General features: G+C 41.0%; 1 long non-coding RNA gene across 1 annotated transcript; it reads left to right on the forward strand.

Moving 5' to 3' along the window:
- The first annotated feature begins 4,886 nt into the window (after positions 1 to 4,886).
- Positions 4,887 to 5,621, forward strand: LOC122773797. Its single transcript, XR_006360918.1, has 2 exons — positions 4,887 to 4,979; positions 5,083 to 5,621. It is a non-coding gene; the product is annotated as an uncharacterized LOC122773797 (long non-coding RNA).
- The last annotated feature ends 4,037 nt before the right edge of the window (positions 5,622 to 9,658 follow it).

A 9,658-nucleotide genomic window follows, 5' to 3' on the forward strand; every position in this document is an offset into this window, starting at 1 on the left:
TGGTTTTACATTGAATTTGCCTTTAGTTTAAGGCAGTTAATTATGTCAAAACACATTTCTCCTTCTGAAAAATGAGCCACCTCCTAATCTGAGGATGTTCTTGGTATAGTGTAGCTTGGTAACCCTACCCCTAATGACAGAATACGTGCTGTTATTTATCACCGCCCTTACCTTAACTAATTGTGATGATGTCACAGCCGCGTAGCTGCATTTTATTCAGTGTGTTTACAAAGTCAAAAGTCCAATTTTAGTCGGACTAAGACAAAAATTAGATTTTGGTTTTCTTAATATCACGTCAAACGCGTTAGTCCACCTAAAATCAAGTTAGTCTTCGTCAGACTAACATACCTGGATAATGTGATGCATAGTCCGATTACTCCTGCGTGTATGCGCTTAGTTGGACTGGAGTCGGACTGGAGTCGGACTGGGCGTTCTGTGCATGCATCAAAATGTCCTCCCCAGTCTTGGACCTGGAAGTAGAAGGAGACAACGTTCAAATTACAGCCGTGTCTTCCTTCAGACAACACAGTAACCACATGCTCCATCTAATTTTTAATCACGACCATTTTCTGTCAACAGGAGGTCAACAGGAAACTAGCTTATAGAGAGATACAGCGTCTCTGTGAAGGGATGTTCCATTTCATAGGGTGTAGATTTTAAATCACTATTTTTTTTTTAGTTTGTTGCTATCAAAATATCACTGTGACTCAGAGTTTACTTCCGTTGTATGTGCGCAGCAAACTGACACACTTGTTAGTATTCATTACAGGTTGGCTGTAGCTTGCCGTAAGTCGCGAGTGTTGAGGTGTTACTCATCAATGGCAGGGGAAAGGTATCCTGCTGCAGCTGTAGGTCATTCAACCAGGGGGATGAAATTATTCATTAGCGAATTAGATCCTGTGTCGTCGCCTCTGTGTGTCGGGAGGTGTTTCACGCTTGTTTACGTGTCATCCAGGAACATATCGGTTACCTGAGGCTCGGCCAAATCATCTGCATCCAGGGTACGCGTTGGCGAGAACCAGGTACCAGCAGGACATTTGAAAACAACACCCTCAACAACAACCCGGTACCGTGAGACAAACACGGATCCCAACAAAGCAACATGTGTGTGTGTTTGGGAAAAGAGTCTGGCACTGAGCTGCATGTGGAAGCAGTTCCGTCCGCGGGAGTCGTCCAATTTCTGTTGAGATCAAAGATTTGCCGTCTGATAATCGCCTCGCCAGTTGTAGAGGGTTTTGTTTTTGTTTTTGCGGGTCTTGGCTTGGCATCAGGATTCTTCCTCACTACTCTTACCTCAGGAATTTGACTTGATTTTTATCAATGCAAGCTTAAAATAGGCAGAATATGCCAACGTACCTGTGTTCCAAGCAGCAAACAGAGGAAGCCATGGCACTCTGAGCACCAACGCCATCATCTGCAAACATAAGACAAGTGGGGGGGAAATAAACAAAGAGAACAAAGCAAAGGAAACGCTAACCATAACCCGCCTTTTTTTTTTTTCAAATTTATAGCATGTATTCTATTTTCATCTGTAAGTAACCATTTTTGTTAAGTTTTTTAAGCCTCCGCTTTGTTGTGGTTCACACTTTTATTTCAAGTTATCAATTATCAAAGCTTAAACTCCCACCATGTAACCTCCACTCACTTCTTTCATGCTGCAATTTATGGTCTAAACTTTTATTCCTGAAGGATTTATACGGATTAGGCTATAAAGAAATGTGTTTATGCCTTGTGACTGAAAAATGCTCTCAAACTGAAATGTTTTACAACTAAATCTATTAATATACGCTCCTCAGAGTCGTAGTAATCAGACGGCGTGTGATCTTTTTACTTCCTTATTTAACACATCTGTTGATTCTATCTGTTTATTTTACACTGACACTAAAACATCATTATGTTCAGTAACTGCCTCTGCTGCAGTTATAAAACAAGTGTCGCCACCAACTCTGCACCGTCGCCATGGCAACACCCCACGGATGCTCCCAATTTGGCCGAAACAGCTTCAAAACAAATAACTTAATCAAAGTGGGAAATTCCTGTTTTGAATTTAAGGGAAACTATAAAAAAATAAATAACGCTGTGTGTCATTTATGTGTCATTACATTTTCCAGTGGCTTTCAAGTAGGTCATAATAATAATAACAATAATAATAATATTAATAATGATGATAACAATAGTGTGAGTGTTGATGGAATACATACCATTTAAATCTGACATTTAATTGGATTTCTATCGTTTCTCAGCCTGATTTTATGCTTTATTTTCATTCAATTAATATTGTAATTAACTGACATATTCAATCTGTTGATTTTCAATGTTCAATATTCAATCATTATTACGTGGCTTTGTGGTCATTTTTGAGGTTAACATGCATAAAAAAACCAAAAAAACTGAGCCAAATATGAGTTCCACCGAATTTCCCAAAACTCGGTGTGAAGATGTTAGAGCCCAAGACGAACAAAAAAGTCCATTGGAACCATGGCCTCAACGCAACAGGAAGTCGGCCATTTTGAATTTTGGTATCCAGTTTTTTTGTTATCTGTAACCTAGTGTTTCAATTCATAAATTGCTCTCATGTATGATTAATTGTCACCTTATTATGGTGTACTCGTACACACTGAGGTGTGTGAATGTGTCTGTATGTGTGTGTGGGGGGGTGGGAAGCATGGTGTGTATTTTATCAGTATGAAAAGTACTTGAAAAACACTACAAAAAACCTGAAAGGTGGCAACTCTTTCATGCGTTTACATGCACAGTTAAAAGTCGGATTAAGACAAAAATTTGATTCGGTTAATGTCATGTAAACAGGTTAGTCCAACTTGAATCGAGCTTAGTCTTAGTCGGACTAACATATCTGGATAATGTGATTCATAGTCTGATTACTCCTGCATGTACACACTTAGTCAGACTTGACTTGGTGTTCAGCGCATGCACCAAAATGTTGTCCCCTCTGTAGAGAGATATAGCGCCACCTACGGAGGCAGAGTCAGATGTACACGGCCAATAAATCCATTTTCTCCCGTATACTCAGACTCGGCGAATTGTCCGATCGCCTGTCATCATGATGTCTATCATTTCTCAGCCTAATTTAGTCTGGCATATTTTAATTTTACACCCCATTTTTTTTTTCCTTTTTTTTTAATTAATTCAGTTTTATCAGTATGAAAAGTACTCCAAAAGTACTACGAAAAAACCTGAAAGGTAGCCGCCCACCCCTTGAAACCGTGAGCAGGACAATAAATGTGGGATTAAAAAGCCAAAGTGCACTCTGGAAACAGTCCAGTCTCTTTGTTTTCAGCCCAAACTGGCAAATGACCTGCAGAACCTTTGCCCAAGAACCATACTGTGCAGCTCTTGGTGGATTAAATGAGCCAGAATTGGATAAATTCTGGGTTTTTTTTCTTCTCTATACAAATCTTGGCTTGTGGTATTGACTCTTTAAGTTTAATGGGACAAGAAAAAAAAAAAAATCCCCTTTAGCCTTTCTACTCTTTGCTCCTAATAACATGAAATGGAGTTAGTGCTCCGTGGCTGCACGGCCATACAATGTGTTGTGAGCTGCTCTGTTATTGACACGGAGAGTTCAGGGAGGAGCTGGTGTCAATAAGCCGCTCTGCCTCACGCTGGCTGCACCATATGGAGAGGCCTGGTTGTAATTCGTGGGACAGGCCACGGCACAGTGCCAGGGAATTAGAGAGGCGGGCGGCGGGAGACATTTTAATTTGTGCTGCCATGTGCAAAGGCATGCACCTCCAGCCTGGGTCGGTTCCTGTGATTAGGCCTGGCAGCGTATTCTTAGAAGAGGGGAGGAGCAGGAAAACATGGGTGGAAATAAAACAAAAACCCAGGAAATGCTGTTGATGACATGAACTGTCTCAATATGATAGCGTGACACGGCCTCAGAGCAACATCCTGACTCCATTAAAGCAAATGTATCATGAAAAATAAACAATCGGGAACACATTTCATCTCAACATCATGATATCTGCTCGAAACGGCCACTGGAAAAAAATAAATTGTGTTTTCAATAAAACATGTAGAACTGTGGTTCCCAAACACTGGGCCGATACCCTCAGATTGGCCGTGGGAGATTTTTTGCGGACCTAAACTAATTGGCAGAGTTTTCTTTTAGTTAAGATTTATGTGTATGTTTTAAATAACATGCATAATGAAGTTTATTTATTCATTTATTTTAAATTTGCTGCTTCTTATAGGAAAGATTAGATTAGGGTTTTTTTACATATTAAAATGACTTATTTATAATCTTAATGATTTTCTTTGTTAAATATTTTGTTTTCACTTTATCTGTTGTATTATTTTTTACTAAATCTAATCTTATTTTTCTATTTGACTTTTATTTATCACATTACTTTTTTTTAACCATTTTATGACCTTTATCTATTTATGTTGCTCACTTTACATCTTTGAACATTTTTAACCCTTTTAAACTCTCAATACATTTTACACTCTTTTAAACAATTAATGAATTATTTTCAATGATTAATTATTTTACATTATTATATAAATTATTATTGTAGACTCTGAAAACAGCTTTTTTTAAGTTATCAGTGCATTCCTGTTTTTAGAGTGCACTTTTACTGCCAAACGACACTTCAACCTCTTTTGATTTTAATGTCTATTTTAATTTTAATGTTATTTTTTAGTGTCATTTTAATGTATTTAGTGTCATTCTGAGTCGCCTTGTGTACGACTAATGCGACACAAGTAAACTTGCCTTGCCTCGTGTTACTTTAGAGTTCTGCAAGTTCATATTTGAAATCTGGAGGAGGAGGTTTAGATCAAACAGTCTGATATGAACTCATCCTCACATAGATTCACTGGTGTAATGGGGGGGGAGTGGGGGAGTTAATGCTGTCTCTCTTGGCTGTGGCAGGGAGGGAACACCTCCACATCTCCACGGTGACAGATTCCCATGAAAGCAGGAGAGCAACACAGAAGACGAGCTTCTTTGTCCTAATGTGAGACAGACGGGTGTTTAAACTACTTCTTCATAAAACATCGATCAGCTGTAGGTGATGCTGGGTAAGAAAAAAACGAAATGACCGTCTGTTTCCATTAAAGCTGAGATGAACAGAGGCGGGAAGTTTTAACTCCCGCTGTAATGAGTGCGCAGTGATGCTGCGTCGCCACAGAGAGCGGATCAAAGTCAGTGGAGGCTCGTCAGGTGCAATGCTGCAAGCATTCCTCTGTTTCCTAGACAATGGGATTATGGGATATAGACAGTGAGATACATGGTGTGGATATGGATGTAGGAAATGACCGAGCTCTCATTAGCGAGCGGAGGAGACGGAGGCAACGAGTCCCACAAGGAAACGAAATCCAAGGGGGAATTTATTAGAAGGTGGATAAAGTAACTGTGAAAGCTTTTCCTCATCTCAAACACTGACATACTGGATATACTGGATATACTCTACTCTACTCTAATGTACTGTAATCTACAGTATTATACTCTAATGTACTGTATAGTACTTTACTGTATTGCACTCTACTGTACGACACTGCAATCTACTACTCTATTGCACTGTACTATCTTTACTGTATTCTAATGTACTGTACTCTACTGTACAATACTAAAATCTACTGTAATCTAGAAAACTACATTACACTACTCTATAGTGTACTCTACTTTACAAAAGTACAGTACAATACTCTATACTATACTTTGCTCTACTCTATACTACACAAAACTACAGTACAATACTTTATAATATACTGTACTATGTGATATTGTATTCTACTATATTCTACTCTACTCTACTATAATGTACTCTACTGTATATACTATAGTATACTATACTCACTCTACTATACTATATAAAATTACACTACCCTACTTTACAGTACTTATACTATACTATATATACTATGTGATACAAACCCAAAGAGGAGTACAACATTATGTATTTGTTTCTTCATCAAATAAAACAGGCCGACTGCGCTCACTGTTCACAGACTGTTGAAGCACAAGCCGAGTGATTTGAGCAAAATAAGCCGTGCATTTACTTTTAGTCTAAATTCACCAGTCTTCTACTAAAGCAGGCTGCTGATGCCATGATGAAAATGATTTGGAATGAGACGTAATTATAGTTCTGTGAGAGACTCCACACACAGTACATTTTAAAACGCATTATGGAGTGCATGTATTGCCATTTATGAACCATTTCTGCCCAAAGTGCTGTGATGGCTGAGTCGTGGTGCTTTCATTTCAGTCCTTTTAGGGGACTTAATGGAGACCCTTGGATCCTTGTACAGTTTTACAACCTGCAGTTAATTGTCATCATTCCCATTTTTAAGACATTACTTGTGACTCATGTCAATTTAGCTTTTCACACGTTAAAAATCAACAAAACGTCTTGAAATCAACAGTATGAAAAAATTGACTGTACTGTATTCTGTGTGTGTGTGTGTGTTTGTGAGAGACAGAGAGGCCGTGCATGTGTGTTAAGTGTTGTGGGAGAACCGATTCACTGTTGCTAATGACTGCCTTCCCATGAGCTTAATCAAAGATTTGTACATTTAATTGCTGTCAAGTCAGCGCTCACCACCTGCCACGTCTTGTCACACATGTGCTCACCCCCTCTCTGGGAGCATTTCCAGCTCCATCCATCATCCCTGGCTGAAGGCTGAGACAACACAGCCTGCTGGGCAACCTGCACTCAGCCGTCCAGCAGGGCCCAGCCAGGCCGGCGCAGCATGGACGCGGAGAGTCTGCTCGGCGCGGCGGGACGCCTGTCAGCACCTGGGCCTTAAGCTGATTCCTCGCGTGATTAAAAACAGATCAGGCCCAAAACTGATACCGAACGAAGCCACTGAGATTTATGTTTGTGTTTTCCCCCTCTCACAGAGGCATTCACATGCAACCTAGACGTGACACGAGATACATGTCAAAGCCAGAGGAGTTCTGTGAAACACCGCCAACCTTGCACCTCCTCAGACCTCACCTTCACTCCCACGCCCGCTGCTGCTGCTGCTGCTGCTGCAGCCGCCGCGTGCGCGTGTGGTGGTCTGCTTTGTCCCTCGGCACAGCCCGGGATGGAATGTGGGCCTGATCTGTTATCAGTCTCAGCTTGTTTTCCCAGCTGATGCCCACAGGCCTGGTGTAACGCAGCCACACTCTTGCAGGGATCTGTCACGGCTGCTCGCTAATAACGCTTCTAACCTTTTTTTTTTGCATTTGCATTTGCGGGGCCATTGCAGCACGCATGACAGACATTATTAGTCCCCCAGAGGCCCGAGGCCTCCGGGGGACCTGCAGCACACTAATGCAGCATCAGGTGAGAGTGTGGGAGGCTTGTGATTGCATGCAATGACAGACAGAATCCAGAGAGGCATGTGGAGCATGATTTATAGCTTGTTGGTCTTAAGTGGTTATTCAGTGAGAGCTCTATGTACTAATGGTGACAGCAAATGGATGTGCTATCTTAAATCCATTTATCTGTCCCCCGGCAACTACAAATAAAAGCATCAGCTTTATGAAACAAATGGATTGTTTTTAATGTTAAAGCTGTAATGTGCAACTTTTAAATGTCAATGTTACTTTCAAACACTTTGATTCTCTCTGTAGTTCGCAAAATAGTGATGTTTAGCTCTCGTCTCGCGCGCCGGCAACATTAGCATGCTGCACACAGGAAGTGATTTGTGTCATGTTAAAACAGACGGACGTGACAGTAACATTGTGCGACTGCAAATAGGTTGAAGTCTGACTGAAAACACAAAGAAACTCAGATAAAAAAAGTTTCAGAAGTGAATTCTACGACTGGATGGATGCTTCTTGTCTCCACCCACCTGTGCGCTGCTGCTGTATACACACAAATGCTCCCTCAGTCAGGTCTGATAGTTGTGCTTGACAGAGCCTGTTTTAAACAAAACAAATAATGTTACTTAGATGTGTAACAACAGAATAAAAGGTCCAGTGCGTAAGAATGAGCGACATCTAATGTGGGCGTGTGTCAGGAAACTATGGTGGCCTTCACATAATTATCAGAAAGCATGTCAGCTGACGACGCAATTCTACACTTTTACAAACACGCTTATGAGGAAGTGTTTTCTGTCAATAAACTCTCCTCAATGTTACACACTGGTCCTTTAAAGGGAGAAAAATGTCAGAAATCCATGTTATGGGGATTTTTTTTGGGCTTAAGTGACAAAGAGTTATTGACTTACTTAGCCCTTAAGCTAAGTAAATAATAAAAGGTTATAATTATCCTTATTAAGGGCTCAAATATCAGTAAGCCTGAGTGTTGTTCATCTACTTTTGTTATATTCTGAAGAGTTGTGAGGTTTTGACCTAAAAGCTAAATCATATATACATTTATTTATATGCGTTTTAACCAAACCGTACAGATAGATTAAAGAGTTAAATGTGAGGAAAAAAAGCAGAAACAGAAACTGTAAAAGCAGCAGATTATGACTGATTTCACACCGCCGTGATCATTTCACACACAAAGTCACACACGGCGAGGCGGGAGGTGACGGTGGCTCAGGTGGTTACACTTAATCCAATGTTATACTCATCCTTGAAAGTTGGCTAATTATCTCATACAAGGGCTCGGGGCTAGACGGGAGGAAAACAGGCCTGACCTGTACAGCAGTGGGAGTCAGACTGAATGTAAGCTGGCAAGTCTGGACACGGTCTTCCGTAGCTGGCATCTCCTGGGGCAAATCTCTGCATGCAAGGTGAGATCCTGACCGGTTCCCATAGGAGCCTGAGCCAGGGAGCAGGTGGAAGGTCTCGCTGCCTCTTTGACTCCCTGAGCTCATCAGTGGCCCAGACTTTTTCACCGTCTACAGGGAAGAAGGAAGGTGAGTAGGAGTCCTGCCAACGGGTTCTTATTATCACCACATTCTTTCAACCAAGGGATTTTCTTGATGGAGATTTGAAACTCAATCTGTACGTGTAAACCCTTTCATTGGAAGATTGAAAATGTATCATATTCACCTGTCACTTTATTAGGTATACCTGTTCAACTGTGAATATCTAATTAGCCAATCACATAGCAGCAACTCAGTGCATTCGAATATGTAGACATGGTCAAGACGACCTGCTGAAGTTCAAACTGAGCATCAGAATGAGGAAGAAGGTCATTTAATTAGCTTTAAATGATAGATAGCACTAAAAGACTGGACATTTCAGTTTTGGTTCCTCCAATGACGCCAATGTGGAGGTAAAAATATACTGAATAGCCACCAGGTGGCGAATCTGCTGGTTGCAAATAAAGAGCTGCATTTGACTGGAAGTCTATGGGAAAATGAGCCTCAACCTCTCACTTGATTTTTGAACCTTTTCCCAATCAGTTAATGGTCTGAGGTGCTCATTTAAAGACCATTTTCCATCTATTTTCTACATCTTTTTCCTCCACATGAAGGTCACAGGGGGCATTGAGTGGGAGTGACTCCCAGCTGACACAGGGTGTCACCAGTCCATCACAAGGAAATGACACAGACAGTAAATCTAGAGTGTTCCGTTCACCTAATCTACATGTCCTTGGACTGTGGGAGGAAGCTGGGGAACCTGGAGAGAACCCACGTATACACGAGGAGAAAGAACAACACCAGGTGTCACTTTATCAGGTCTAACCCTGACCCTAACCCAATAAGGTGACCAGGGGGTCAGAATTTAACAACAGAAAAAAAGAAT

Source organism: Solea senegalensis, linkage group LG8, assembly GCF_019176455.1.
Source record: "Solea senegalensis isolate Sse05_10M linkage group LG8, IFAPA_SoseM_1, whole genome shotgun sequence".
Lineage (NCBI taxonomy): Eukaryota > Metazoa > Chordata > Actinopteri > Pleuronectiformes > Soleidae > Solea > Solea senegalensis.